Here is a 16,434-nt window from a genome sequence, read left to right on the forward strand (position 1 = left end):
TCTGGCCCCTCTGGCTCTGGTTGCTGCAGCTCTCCTCCCAGGGCAGGTCTGCTCTGCAGGCTGCTTCTGTAACTCTGGCTTTGGGGCTGCAGCTCTGCTCCCAGCAACTTAGCTCAGGCCCCTGCTCTCTCCTGGCTGTGCTCTGGCTTTGGGGCTGCAGCTCTGCTCCCAGCTCAGGATCTGCTCTCCCTGGGCTTTGTCTCTGGCTCTGTGGCTGCGCCTCTGGCCCCTCTGGATCTGGCACGGTTCTGCTCTCCAGCTCAGCTTGGGCCCCTGCTTTCTCCTTAGCTCGGCCCCACTCTGTCCTGGCACGGTTCTGCTCTCCAGCTCAGCTTGGGCCCCTGCTTTCTCCTTAGCTCGGCCCCACTCAGTCTGACCCAGGCAATTCCAGCTCACACGGAGGACGGGACCTCCCTCGCCTCCTGACCCTCTGATTAGCCTGCCCGCCCTGTCAATCAGGCTGATCTGGAGCATTGGCCTCTCCCCATTGTTCCTGGGGACTGTCAGTCTCAGGCTCCTGATTTGCCATCGACCCTTCCCCCCCTAGCACTGGGAGCAAGCCAATCAAAACACCCCCACTGAATGTCAGTAAGGGGGCAACAGTCCCCTTACATAAACACAACTAAATCTATCACAACACTCACAAGTTATTATCTAGAAAGGTAGATGCTACTATATATTTTTCAAAGGAGGCTTTTTGTTGTTATTTTAAAAATGGCTTTATCCTAAGTTCCCAGCTATCCCCAAGTACTGCCAGTTGGCACTTTCCACAGCACAAAGGAAATAACTTGGTTGGAATCACAGAATGTAGCACCCGGGCTCTAGGGTGCAAGATCTGCTGCTTTAACACACCTTTGTGACAAACCAATTTTTAACTCTCAAATCTCTCTATCTTCCCTCCCTGTTGTTAGGATCCAGTGTTGGCATGCTCATGCTGTAGCCAGGGAAGTGGGCAGTCTCCTGCAGTAATGACAGCCAGCCACTAAGGGGCACAGGCACAAAATGCATTTTCACCCTTGCTAAGAGGAGAAAGGTCTGATTCTTTGGTGCCCTCCACCTTTTGTCAGTCCTTTGCACCAGTGCAAAGTTTGTGTAAAATGCTTCCAGAGCTGCATGATAGTGTTTCATACTTACTTTTAATAGTGTAAGACAAAGCGGAAATAGGCCCTAAAAACCTTTTGTTGAGATTTTCAAAGCAGTCTAGGGAATTTAAACACACATTTCCCATGGACAGAAGGATAGAGGGAATTAAGGAAAGATATGTGTCTAAATCCAATAGACTGCTTAGAAGACTCTCAGCTGTGGCGTCTACAAGGTTTCAGGTTCATGCCAGCCAAATATACTAGAGCTAGAGAAAAATCCTTTCTGTTGCTTGAAAAATCCCCTGCTGTCTGGCTTGAGCCTGAAACAATACAGAACCAATGTACAAGAGGTTCTGTTCCACTGAGGCAACAGGGATTGGTAGGTATGGAGATGGCCCTCTCTGTGGAGGCTCTTTGAAAGATGTTTCCCTTTTATTATTATTATTATCGGGGTGGGAACAGTCCTGCCCTGGTTTTTCCCTGCATCTTCTTTTTGGTAACTATTTAACCATATTTGGCTGCTTTGTGTGTGTGTGTGTGTGTGTGTGTGTGTGTGTGTGTGTGTGTGTGTGTGTGTGTGTGTGTGTGTGTGTGTGTGAAACTTGTGTTAGTTTGTTTGTTATATTTTGTTAGGTACCCAGATACCTTTGGACATGTGTCACCTTTTATAAATAAATAGGTGTTAAATATTTATTAAATCTTATTACAGAATTGTATAGAGAAAATGCCTCTTTCTTCTTTCCCCTCTTCCTCCTCTCTTCCCCTAGGATCTGTCTCCCTCTGATACTGGTCCTGAGGAGATAGCTTTTTGTCTTGTTCATTGATTTCATTCCAGCTGAACTGAAAAAAACCCCAACACGAACCCTAGAAAAATCATATAGTGATGATAATTATGCCATCAGAGAGTGTTTGCAGATGAAATTGTTGCTGACATGGTGTTGAAAAATAGTTTCAACAATGCTGTAGTCCAGCGATGGTTGCCCAGAACTAAGATGAAACAACATCCTTGAGATAGTAGCTGCACCAGCATGGATGGAAAGGGTCCTAATGGCTTGAAAGAAATGGGGAACGGAAGAGATGGAGGGAATATCTGCCTTGGAGCCTTTGGATCTCAGCTTAGTTCTTTACTCAGTTGTGTTATCAGCTGGTGCTACTGATGTTTATGGCCTCAATCCACCAGGATAGGCTAGCATGGCATTTTGCACCCATATGCAATCCCACTGACCTTATGTGATGTTGTATCATTTGCTCTTTACACAACAAGCATCTTATGAATGAACCATGAAGGCGTAGTGCAGTACAAATAGCCATGTTTACTCGCTATACACAACATGCAAGACTTAGCTATGAATACCCACTGCTGCTCTGGCAGAGTTCTAAACAGAGAACATAAAGAGCACCAGCAGAGGGTTTGCAAATTATTTAAAGGGATACTGAAGAATTTCTATACACTACATATCAAGTATGAGAGGGTAGCCGTGTTAGTTAGTATCCACAAAACGACGAGGAATCTGGTGGCGCCGTAAAGACTAACAGATTTATTTGGGCATAAGCTTTTGTGGGTAAAAATAAACTACATATTCCTGTCCCTTTAATATAAAAGGATACATAAAACTCACAAATGCATTATTACCTTTAAACATATACATGTTGCAAATTAAATCTGAAATGTGGAATATGACTTCTCTCTGGGTAATATCTTGTAGGCATCACAGAAGCATTTGGAACAGTACCTGTACTTGTTGGGGTAGCTGTGTCCTGCTCTGTAAAGTTATAGTCACTTGTAGAAGAAACAGGGATGTGCGGCTCACCAATGCCATCATTAGTCAGTGTATTTTAGGCTCTGTATTTCGAAGAGGTGTCATTGTGTAGACCATCCTGCTGAACTTGTGTTTACAGGAACATTTACATGTCTTCTCTGTGATATGTTGGTGCCACTTCTATCTGATAAGTGAACCATTTTATGATGTAATTGCTCCAGGTTTCCAAATATTATCTCAGTAGTCTTCTATGAAGGCTTTTTTCAGATCCACATGAATACTTCTCAATCGTGTGACTACTTTTGGCTGTTCAATCCCGCTGTTGGAAGACATCCCTCTGTACATTAGACTTTAACAAATCCTGGTGAAAACTTAAATTATGTCCCATAAACAGTATTGCTGGTGTCTGATTTGTTGTAGCATGTGCTGCATTTCTCAATAGAAAAGTCACAGTCCTGTATTATAAGCTCCCTTTATGCAGAGCCACAGCATAAATAGAAACATAGAACACTGTGAGCACCAGTAAGGGCTCATAGACTATTTAAGAGGGTACTATCCAATTACTATATACTCTGCATGGGGCCCATGCTAGCAAATCCCAGTGCAGGAATGTGGCCTGTGTTGGTATATAGTGAACATGAGTAGTGTCTTAAATTTATGTTATTCCAGAGTTTAATTCTGCTCTCTGCATCTTCCAAAGATGATTAGGGGAGAAGTGGAATGATTTTCTTACACCCGATGTGTTTCTCCCAGTATTTCAGAATGAGGTATTGTTGTATATGTCCCACTGGTAGAAATACTGCCTCACCTATCAGCACACCCCTTCAGTATGTTTGACCTCTGAAGGGATAGACACCATACGGAATTTGGATCTCATAAGCCCACACAGAGAAGACTGGTCAGTATGTTTACATGTAATAAATAGCAAGATAGGGGCCTTTAAAGTTAGTCTAGTAACTTGTTTCTGGAGTGTGAAGAATTGAGTTCTCTTTAAAAACCTTTAATCAGTACAGTGGTTCATCACACAGATGTTAGCAGTTATTCTAGGGTTCTCTAATAGTAATTTAAGTTATCCCTGCCTAAGGGCTTGCAATCAAATTATTAGACTGTTGCAGTGAGTCTGTGGATCCTGGGTGCACCTTACAAGGGGGTATTTTCTGGTATGATGAGAAACAGTGGTTTCTCCTGGGAAGCAAATGCACCATTATGGACTTATTAGGTCCTTGATTAGATCCACTACTGATTAGCAAGTAGGCTTTGCAAGAGAAAATATTGCAGTTTTTTTCTGTTGGCTTCACAAAACCATTGTGTGATGAAGATGAAAACAAAACAAATCTAATAAAAGCCAATAACTTCTTTGTTCAATTTAAGGCTCACTTTCGTAAGAACCGACACAAACCATCAGTAACCCTTTGCTTACTATGGAAAAAGTACACATACAGTTTGTGTATATATAGATAGATAGATAGATATAGGTATATATATATACCTATATATATGTGTGTGTATGTATGTACAGATAAACACATTCAAATGTGTGTATATTATATGTATATACACGTGCATATATAACATATCTTTATATAATTTATATATATAATTTTAAAATGTGTGTATATGAATGCATTAATATACAAACATATCTGTCTAAACATCTTGAGCATTTCATTTTGTTGTCATTCTAAAAAGTCTTAAGTGAGTTAGTATTGTGCTCTTCTAGTGTTGGGTTCAGAAGTATCTGATGATGAACTAAACAATTCTTTTTATCAAAATTCAAATTCATCCAAACTCTTCTTATAAACTATTGTCTCTTTGTTTATGTCATGCCAGTGTAATATCTGATGACCTAAAAACGGAGGCATTTAATATGTGACTGCATAATTGCTTTAATTATGGAATGGATTTTTAAACTTTTTTGAAAATAAATTCAGCTGCAGGCATGTACTTGTAGAATTCTGCTTACTCCTAAATGAAGTGTAATTGAAGATTAATATATTGGTTTGTAATAATACCTTTTTATTGCTAGGCATTTACTTGATTTTTCACTTTAATATTATTGCTTGGATCAACTTCATTTCCTGTTCATGTTGATTTCATTAATAAGTCTGTAAGTATTCAGTTGCACAGTAATTAGCCTGTAGTTCATCGTGATGTTATCAAGCAATCATGTTCTTGCAGTATGTTCTAAATTGCTCTATGATGGTATGGCACTCATGTTAGACTTTCCACTCCAAATTCATCCCTTCAATTCCATTTCTTTGAAGTCAATAGAGTTATACCAAGGATAGATATGGCCCTCAGATGTTTAAGAGATGAGGAACTTCATTAGGAAACCACAGTCTTGCAAGCTATGTGTAATAACACCTTAAGACCAAGTGTGTCCAAAATGTTGCCAATATTCAGGTCTAACTGACAATTTACCAAGAGCCTAAGGACTTGCCTTAAATTTCTTAAAGATGGAACATATTTCAGTAACCCTGCTCTGTGGTACAGAGAAATTGCTCACAAAGACTGCAGCAATTATTTTTATATATTTATTTATTATGTCAGGAATTGACAGTGTGTTCATGATGTATAGAGCATATGTTATTCCATCTTGATTCAAGTGCAGGGCTGATAAGACTAAGAAGTAGCATTTCTCTCTGTGCTCTGTAGTCCCTGCACTGTTTTGCAAAACCTCTTAAGCTTTGTGTGGCTTGTGATCCAGACTTTAGCCAGCCCTGCTTAAGCCTCAAACATACTTTTTTGTTAAGCTAACTCTAACAAGTGAAACATTCAGCTTATTATTCAAACAATTACAATTTGTTTGACTAAATTTTTAAGAGATTCTTCCATGCCAGCAGTGTTTAGTCCTGTGTTGCTTAATTAATGAATTCTTGTTATGCTTAATTAAATATACAGTGTTTTAAATATGTGATGTGCTTTATACGTACTAATTATTACAGTTGTTTAGAATATCACTATTCTTTATGACACTGTTTTAGGTAGAGAAGGACAAAGTAAGGGTCAGTTAGTTCCTGTCCAATTCAAACCATCAAGATGCGGGTGAGTTGGGAAATATGGCTTTGGTTTGGGCCACAATTTTAGGGATATTTTAAAGTGTCTTCAAGTTAAAATGTGCTTTGGTTTAGTCATTCCTCCTTCAAAGGTCCTCAGTATGCAACTAGGAAAAGTAAACATATCATCTGTCACTGTCCTTTACAAGCACATAATTTAAGTCCATTAGAAAATTGTTCACAATTGTTATTTGAGCGGTTTTCTCATTGTTGTCCTAATTAAATTGGACTATTCCAGCATTCAAACTGTAGACCTTTTAGCTTGTAAACTGAATGATTTTTATTAAGGTAATAATAGTCAGTCTTGTAATCATGGCACTCAAATTAATACTTTAAGGACAGTTGAATAGATTTTTACTACTTCATACGGGAGAATACAGGATTTATTATAGCAGACATAACCAGCTGTTGTGATAGTTAAAGGAGGGGAAACAGTTTCCATTTTAACTCCCTGTTTGCTGCCCAAGCTCATAACTTTCCTGAACATTCACCCTTTTTTTTTTTGAAAAACCTCAATATGCCTTGTATTTAGTGTTGCCTGCTCTTGAGAGTCAAATTGACGTAACTCCACTGAAGTCAAGTCCATTTTATGTAGGAGAATGAGAATTTGGAAAATGTTAACAATTGTCTAGCCCATAACTAGGGACAGTGCAATGTTGCATGGCCTCTGGAGCAGCCTGGGAGGGAAACAGGAATTCCAACCTCCTGCCCAGTCTTCTCACTTTTATGGAGAGGGAGTATATTGTAACAGGTCCTTTTCCAGCATATGCTTTCTCATGCATGCTAGAGTGTGCTGGACGAGACGGAGTCAATGTTTCACCCATTCTCCACCCTCTCCGGCCCATCTGCGTAAGGGAGGACATACTAGCTCTGTGTTTTCTGCTTTCCTCCACATGTAGGAAGGAAGCAGTGTTACAGAACACTGGCACAAGGGGAAAATGGCAGGTGTTACTCCCTCTCTACTCCCTGGGGTTGCACATAGGGCAGCCTACAAACTGTCCCTAGAGTAGTATGATAGGTGTCTCTCAGGGTGGTGATCTTGCATTAGGAAAATTTCTATAGGACATATCAGAATTAACGTCTTCTATTAATAAGGCTTCCCAAAATCCAGCAAAACCAGCGACATTTATCAGAGCTTCTTTCCCAAAGTATAAATATACTTTAAAAAAACTGTCAAGTGTTTCAGATGGCGGGAGGTAAAATGTGAGAATTATTCCCACATATCAGAGAAGAGCAACTATTTCCCTGCCTCGCCATTTGGGTAAAAAATTAGTTATGTTTCCAGAGAAGAAAAAAGAAGTTATTTGTATTATGATCCTCCCACATTTTTTTTTTCATGAGACACAAGATATCAGGAAACAATTTATGACGTTAAGTTCTTTGCATTGAAAGCAGAGCAACATCATTAATTCTGAACTTTGCTAAATTACATGTAGCCCTTGAAGGAAATAGTTGATATAGTTTTGGCATAGAGGATGCAAGAACATTTTTAAATAGCTTTGGAAAACCTCCAGCCTTCTCCTAGAAGAGGATATTTTGAACCAGACAGTTAATATAGCTGTAAACTGGTAAATGTTATAGAGTGACACAATCTGATTTTGGGATAGAAGAACAAGGTTTCAGCTCTTTCTTTTCCTTTTCCTTTTCCCTTTCTCTTTGTAATGCAAAGACAGATTTTGCTCTTCTATTTTGTGTATTTTTCCCCTTGCTAATTTTAACCAGGGTCTATTTTATAGCTGAACATTTTTTATGCCAGTGTATTTTTTTTTAATTTCCCAAACTATCCTCTAGGTTCCATCAACTGCAATATAAATAACGAATAGATTTTCTGACTAGAAGAGGGTTCCCCTCTCCCCCCTTAAACTATGAGTAATTTTATTAACATTTAGCCTATCTTTTAGTGGTGAGCTGGCTTAATGTATTAATAAATAGTGTAAACAATTGTACTCATGTTTCGGGCGAGAAAATTTAAAATTAATTTTAGTAATGTAAGGTGGGCAGAAAGGAGGAGGAGAAGGCAAGGGAATGTGTGGAACTGTCTTTTTTAGAGGATTATGAAACTTGTTTAGGGTTCAGTCTTGCACCACTGAAGTCAATAGAAGTGTGGCCATTGCTTTCAGTATGGGCAGAATCTGACCCTTGAAGCTTACTCCTAGTCCCACTGATTTCAGTGATAGCAAGATCAAGCCTCTTGTTGAACGTGGTTGCAAAATATTAAATTCAAGCTGCCATTTAATACTTTCAATCTGCAGTAATATGCTCGGCTTGAATAAAAGCCTTCTAGCCATTCTGTCCATCTACAAGACATTCAGGTAATTAGGAACATTAATGAAAAGCAAAGCCTTGGATATCCCAGGAGCTTATTTTTGTGTATTATTACACTTCCTATTTAGGAAATCTGTTTCTTTTTCATACTGTTTCTATATAGCACACCCATGCTTTCCCAGACAAAAATGTCCTGTCTCTAGAGAGGGAGAGAGTCCATTTTGTCTTTGAATCCCACAGTGTCCTGCAGTGCAAGAAACAGAAGCTCTGTGTTTAAAGAACCCAAATAAATCAAACCTCAAAGAGAGGTTTCCCCTACATATTGACTCCAGTTGTCCCAATACACGTAAACTGAGAAGAGATAGAATTCCTCTACCTCCGTTCTCTTCATATCCAGTTTTCTATCAAAAGGCAGCGTTTCCCAAAGCAGCCACTCCAATTTAGACCTTCTGCCTGCCCCTGCTTATTTCTTGACAAGTCCCTTAGAAAGCACATTGACTTGTTTCAGTGGACTGACCTTCTATGAAAGCGGGAGGGATGCTTTAGGGGTGCTCTGGCTTGAAATCCAAACTGTACAGCACCTTAACACTGGGTTATGTGCCAATGATTTCACCGGCTCCCTTTCTCTGGACCCTCTGCCTTGGTCCACTAATCTTCTTTTGGCTTCTTGTGTATCATCACAACATTCTCTAACTTTTTTGAGACCCTGATGTTTTCTGCAGGTTCCAACGACCTTTGAAGATACCAATTTCATTTTTCTTTAGTCTCAGGAATTTTGTTTTTCAACACCTAAAATCTTTAATCGATTTAACCATTAATTCTTTTTCATAAACTCAATTTTTCCAAATGTAATAATGTTGCACATCTGTGGATTAATATTTCTTTTTAACAGTTTACTTAAAAAATATGAACTCAGGCTACAGTTTTGCAGCTTTTCAACAGAAGACTTTATTTTCCATTACAATTAAAAAGGCTAACTTTTGCCTGCTGAACTTTAAAAACCTTTGCAAAACACTAAAAGGAAAAATCTAACAAAAATTCTTAAAAAACCCCAAAACAAATAAACCAACCAGTGGACTCTATATGATGTGGATTTGACATGAGCTTGAATACTGATTTATTCTTCATTTCCAGCTGCATATCTCATCTAATTATACTCATAAAAGGGGAAGGCAAAAGGAGATATTATCTTAACAAGTGAAGTTTTAACTTGCATAAGAAACATTTCCCCCCACCCACTTCCATTTAAATAGCTATTTCTTGTCCCCTGATGCACAGCAGGGGCAGTAGTATTTGCCACCCCATGGCAAAATGACTAAGTATGCCTGGGTATGCAAAACCTGATCCATGTGTGAATTAGCTTTGAGTTGTATTGTGTTTCTTATACTAATATAATATTGTTCTAGTACTTGCCCCTGATTAAAGAAATACATAAATAAATAATTTATAATTTAATTAATAAGGTATAATATGCAAAGCACAGTAATTTCAAACAGCTTGTAATGTCTCTAATGTACTTTCAATTTTTTATTTTACATAAGGGCTATATTCATTATGTGGTTATGATAAACATACTAATGAATTTTATTACAGGAACAAATTTAAACATGTAAATGAGATCAAATAGTATTAAAATGCAAACGATGGTGAAACTTATTACAAACTAACCTTGCCAACACACATGAAGGGATGTTATTAAAAAAACTCCCCACAATTTAGGAAGTTGCATGCTTTATAGAAAGTCAGCGCTTTCATTTTACAAAGTCACTGAACATAAGAATTTGTGAACTATTCATTTTTAATATCTTATAAACTCCCCTCGAAACAAAAAAGTTAACTAGAATCCAAGGTTTACACATAACTTTGGGTAACAATTAAAATCCCTTTTCTTGTTCCAGTGAACAGTAATCTGTGCATAATTACATTCAAATGAGATATTAGCATTTTTTGTGCTTACTCTTTGTTAATTGCAGAGTTCACTCACCATGGTGATGCTTTTGATAGAATCAAGCAACCTTATTGACCTGATGCTGCAAGGCATGTTTGGAAATTCTGCTGTATTCTTTTTCTTCTTTTTCTTTCTTTTTTTCTTCTTTTTTCTTTCTTTAATTTTTTTTTTTTATTTTGGCATTTTGAGGAGTCCTGCTGCTTTTATTACATTCCTGACACTTTTGTTAATAAATCATTGCAAAGTTAATGAAAATTGCATTCAGGCATATCCAAAATAATTGTGTCCTTTGTCATGCTAATAAATTGAAAGATGTTGATCCAATGGGTGAATGCATGCCCATTATGGTGAAGTTTGTGATATGTGTGCCTGTTGCTCTTGTACTTTTTGGCTTGGCATATCACTCCATGTAGAACTGTGTATGAGGAAAACAAAAGTCAATATGTTTTATTTCAAATGCTATACTACCAGCGTTTAATTAAGTTGGGAAGTAGAAAGGATAGAAGTGTTTATAGTCTGATACAGAGTCATTTTAATATCAATAGGAATCAGCAACTGCCTAACACCAGAATACATGCAATGATGAAAACTGTATTTAACTGTCTCTTTCTATGTGCCTTATGATCTTTCATATTTATAGCATCTGATAGATTAAAGAAAAATGGAAATAATTTCATCTCACTTTCCTACAAAAATGTGGTGTGTGAAGGAAACTAAGGTAACAGTTTTTTTGGTAAGGTAACAGGTTTTATCTTGCCCTCCTTTATCTAGGTGTTAATCTGGAGTAACTCTGCGGAAGTCAGTGGATTAAATTCTACACCTATATCCATTGTCTCTTTTAAAATAAACAGTTATTTCATTGGAGTTATACTGGGTGTAAGTCAGTACCAAATTTGCCCTAGTGTCTTCAAGGTTTGTGTGCAGGAGGTCATCCCTTTCCGTCATGCAACATCACCAAAAGATAAGGAGCTGAGAGGAAGTGCTGCAGCAAATGATCAACCAGAAAAATCCCATTTTATCTTGGAAAGTTTGTGTATTAAAAAACAATATTCTAAGGAAGCCACGTAATTGTAGTCTTGGGAGTGCTTAATTTATGCACTAGCCCATCATGCTGATTTTAGGCGAGTATTTATTCTGCTACTCAATCAAAAAGCATAGTTTCCATAACAACTGCCACATCAGATGTAACATGCAGTATGCTGTTTGAATTACTGAATGTTTAAAAGACGGACTTATCGATGTATTGTATGAATGTATGTTGTTGTTCTTATGTTTTAAAAGAAGGGACTGCGTTTCTATGAGACAGACAACTATCATGTTTTGCATAATTATTAAGAACAATCTTACGTTTACTGGCAGTATTTAGTATTTAAGTGATTTAGTATTTAAGGCTGCAGCATAGTACCAATGAGGTTGCAAGATTTTGGAAATTCCCACTTTTCTGCTTACTTTGCTGTACTTTTAAGAAAAAAGGGTCAAATTCTTCCTTCCTTTACACCCAAGGACTCCACTGGCTTCAACATAATTGCACCAGCATAATTGTGAGGCAAAACTTGGCTCAGAATGTATTGTACATTTTTTGGCCTTTAATTACATCTTTCCCCCTTTTTATTAAAATATAAACACACACAAAATCCCCAAACAAAACCAATCAAACAAGCCCCCAAACCTACAGTTTGGGGACCAGGAAAATGGAATACAAGGAGAAGAGGTGTGTATAGCAATATTGAAGCTAAACTCTCATTATCCAGGGTTTAAGTCAACCTCTAGATATTGGGTTAAGAAGAACCTTTCCCTGTGGGAAGGCTGACCCATAACTGCCTGCTGCACATTTCATCCTCTGAAGCATTTGATACTGGCCACTGACTGCCTAGATACTAGTCCAAGGAAACCAGTGTTCTGATCCAGCATTGCAGCTCCTATGGCCTGGGCTACACCTTAAAATTTAGGTTGATGTAGCTATGAAATTTAGGGGTTTGAAAAATCCACACCCCGGAGTGACATAGTTATGCTAACGTAATCCCTGGTGTAAAAGCAGCTAGGTCAATGGAAGAATGCTTCTGTTGACCTAATTACCATTGCTCAAGGAGGTAGTGTTCCTATAGTGATGGAAAATCCTCTTCCATACCCTAGGCTGCATCTACGCTATGGGCTATGCCAGCATAGCTATGGTGCCATTCCTATTCCACTACAATCCCTGTAGTGTAGACATGGCCTGTGTTCCTATATATAATATGGATGAGTTGGGGTCTGCCACAGAATCATGGCTAATACTAATATATGTCTCGTTCCCTCAGTTAGTTTTATGGGTAAGCAGTAATAAAGCCACTGTGCAATTCTCTGAATTCCTTGAGAACTCTGTGCTCACTAATATATAAAAAAAGGCAGTAACATTCACATGGTGTCTGAAACATTTAAGACCCTCCTCAATATGCAGTAGAACCTCAGAGTTATGAAAACCAGAGTTATGAACTAACCGGTCAACCACACCCCTCATTTGGAACCAGAAGTCTGCAATCAGGCAGTAGAAACCAAAAAAAAAAAAAAAAGGCAAATACATACAGTACTGTGTTAAACATAAACTACTAAAAAAAAAGGGAAAGTTTTTTAAAAAAGGATTTGATAAAGTAAGGAAACTGTTTCTGTGCTTGTTTCATTTAAATTAAGATGGGTAAAAGCAGCATTTTTCTTTTGTATAGTAAAGTTTCAATGCTGTATTAAGTCAATGTTCACTTATAACAGCCATAACGTTTTGTTTAGAGTTACAAACATTTCAGAGTTACGAACAACCTCCATTCCCGAGGTGTTCGTAATTCTGAGGTTCTACTGTAAAATTACTAAAGACAATCGAAATATTACCACTAAAGAGCACAATGTGCAGGAAGTGCAGGCATAAATTCCTTCATTTCTTTAACAACTCTGCTACAGGAGAAGATATTTCCCTTGCCTGGCTGGCAAAGATATATACTAAGTAGAAATGGATCCCAGTCGTAATATTCACATCTGGATCTTGAGCAGGCCAGAACATCCCCAAAGTTTGGCGTGTTCAGTTTTAAGATCCGCTAATGGCTGTCTGCAATGTTCAGTTTGCCATCCAGATCTGAACTCCAAAATCCTGGGGTGTTGATAACTGGGGCTGGACTTGTCTTTTGTGCTCAGTCCTCACTTCCCTCATGTACTGACTAGATTGAAGACTAAGATGATCCAAGGGTTCTAGCATATTCATCCAGCTTTTAGGTTTTGGATTTGGGGCTGGCTTTTCTCCTGTATAATCCCTTTTATCCCCCACTCATCATGAACTCCATACCTAACATCTAATGGCCTGATTGGTGCGCTCAGCAGAACTCTAGTTCTGCTCGGTAGCTACTGGTGAGGGATATTGAAGCAATATCGCATGATGCACTGTCCCAGCCCTAGCTGGAGGTTGAAAGTGTCACCTCTGTGATCTTGGGTGCCCTGAACAACATTAGCTCTGAATATTATGCTTAAACCAGAGCATCCCTCCAATAAAATAACATAAGCATTATGCCAGCCCTGCCTTTGTTAGTATGATTTCTTTGCAGAATTTCACCAAGATGATACTTGATTGAGGAAAACCCCTGCCAGATAGGCTTTTAAAACAATGCTAACACTTCAGCAGGTAACACTATAATGTGTACTGTAAAACTGTTGACTGACTTTGAAGGCAGTAACAATAAAGCTGTTAACCAGAGGTTTACAGAAATAACTGGAATTCTTTTGCAGCTTGAAGTCTGAGACTATTATTGTCTAATAAAAGTAATTCCCACAAGGGGATCTACTGGTGTGTTTTCTTTGGCCCTGAAGACCAGACAGTGTTTGCTTTTCTTTGCTAGTGTTTTATTTTCAGGTAAATCTCCATGATAAAGGTGGAGCCTGACTGGCCAGCAAAGATCCCTGACCATATGAATATGCAGAGTAATTGCATGGATCAGGGCAATATAGGTATATTAGCCTCCTTCCATAAATCTACACCACTATAAAACCAAACACACTTCAGGCAGTGAGGTTGTACAAGGATACTTGAATTTCTTGTGAAATCAAGGCATATCATGGCCAAGTTGCCTCAAGTGCGCATTGTCTTACAAATGCACACCTATGCTTTGTATTTGAGTTTTATGCTATGGTAGGCACTTTAACACCTGCTGTGGTTTGGCTTGAAAAGAGTTTCCATTATAGCTTCCAGTTTTCACCTACTCTTAACTTTGCAAAAATTTCACCTTTTCGGCTGCATTTTCTGTCTGGTCTCCACCCTAATTTTATTTTATTTTTTATTTTGTTTTTAAATGGGAACAAAATCTCTATATGCATTTATTGAGTTAGAGAAAATTCGAGTGGGAAATTTTATATATTTTTTTCCATATTAAAGACAGCTGGGTTTTTTTTCAACAAGAAAACAACAAAAATGGCTGAACACTGTTGCTTGAAAATTGGCCTGAAAATACACCTCAGTGAGGACAAGGGTATGTCTACACTGCAGTTAGATACCCATGGCTGGCCCATGCCAGCTGACTTGGGCTCGTGTGGCTTGAGCTAAGGGACTGTTTAATTGTAGTGTAGATATACGAGGTTGGACTTCAGCCCAAGCTCTGGAACCCTCTCAATTTGTTCATGGTCACTTTGAAATGAATGGTTTTGATGTCACGAGCTTATGGCATTTTGGAAATTGCTTTTAGGTTGTAGGTATGACATTAAACATTACACTCGATGTGAGTTTTTATTTAGTTTAGGAATGCCGGAATTTAAGTACACAGCTATTTACCTTCAGACTGGTTCATTCAAGAAGCTAACAAATCCTGCTAGTGGTCAGGAACTACTATTCCTATTAGAGAATCAAATGCTAAAGATTGAGAATGAGCAAACATAATCCAGAAGGAGGGAAAATCAGTCCTCCGAACACCTGCTAATGAGCCTTCTGGGGTTGTTGATGACTTGCCAGGGTTTGGTACTGAAGTCATAAGTACAGCCATATGGGTCAGAGCAATGGTCCATCTGGTCCAGTATCCTGTCTTCTGACAGTGGCCAATGCTAGATGGTTCAGAGAGAATGAACAGAACAGGACAATAATCATGTGATCCATCCCCTGTAATCCAATCCCAGCATCTGGCAGTCAGGTTTAGGGACACCCAGAGCATGAGTTTGCATCCCTGACCATCTTGGCCATTGGTGGACCTATCCTCCATGAATTTATCTACTTCTTTTTTGAACACAGTTGTAGTTTTGGCCTTCACAACATGCCCTGGCAATGAGTTCTACAGGTTGATTGTGCGTTGTGTGAAGAAATACTGCCTTATGTTTGTTTTAAACCTGCTGCCTGTTAATTTAGGTGATCCCATTGTTCTTGTGTTATGTGAAGGCGTAAATAACACTTCCTTATTCACTTTCTCTATATTATTTGTGATTTTATAGACCTCTATCATATCCACTCTTAATCTCTTTTCCAAGCTGAAAAGTCCCAGTTTTTTTTAAATCTCTCCTCATACAGAAGCTGTTCCATACCCCTGATCACTTTTGTTTCCCTTCTCTGTATCTTTTCCAATTTTATTATATCTTTTTTGAGATGGGGTGACCAAAACTGCATGCAGTATTCAAGGTATGGGCATACCATGGATTTCTAGAGTGGCATTATGATATTTTCTGTCATATTATCTATCACTTTCCTAATGGTTCCTAACATTCTGTTAGGATTTTTGGCTCCCACTGCACATTGAGCAGATGTTTTCAGAGAACTATCCACAATGACTTCAAGATTTCTTTGCTGAGTGGCAACAGCTAACATCCTTTTGTATTAATAGTTTTCCCATGTGCATTACTTTGCATTTATCAACACTGAATGTCATCCACCATTTTGTTGCCCAGTCACCCAGTTTTGTGAGATCCATTTTTAACTTTTCGCAGTCAACTTTGGACTTAATTATCTTGAATAATTTTGTATTGTCTGTAAACTTTGCCACCTCACTGTTTACTCCTTTTTCCAGATCATTTATGAATATGTTGAATAATACTGGTCCCAGTACAGACCCCTGGGGGACACCAATATTTACCTCTCTCCATTCTGGAAACTGACCATCTATTTCTAACCTTTTTTCCCTGTCTTTTAACCAGTTACTGATACATGAGAGCACCTTCCCTCTTATCTCATGACAGCTTATTTTGCTTATGATCGTTTGGTGAGGGACCTTGTTAAAAGCTTTCTGAAAGTCCAAATACATTATATCCACTGGATCACCCTCATCCACATGTTTGTTGAGCCCCTCAAAGAATTCTAATATATTGGTGAGGCATGATTTCCCTTTTCAAAAGCC

Source organism: Emys orbicularis, chromosome 3, assembly GCF_028017835.1.
Source record: "Emys orbicularis isolate rEmyOrb1 chromosome 3, rEmyOrb1.hap1, whole genome shotgun sequence".
NCBI lineage: Eukaryota > Metazoa > Chordata > Testudines > Emydidae > Emys > Emys orbicularis.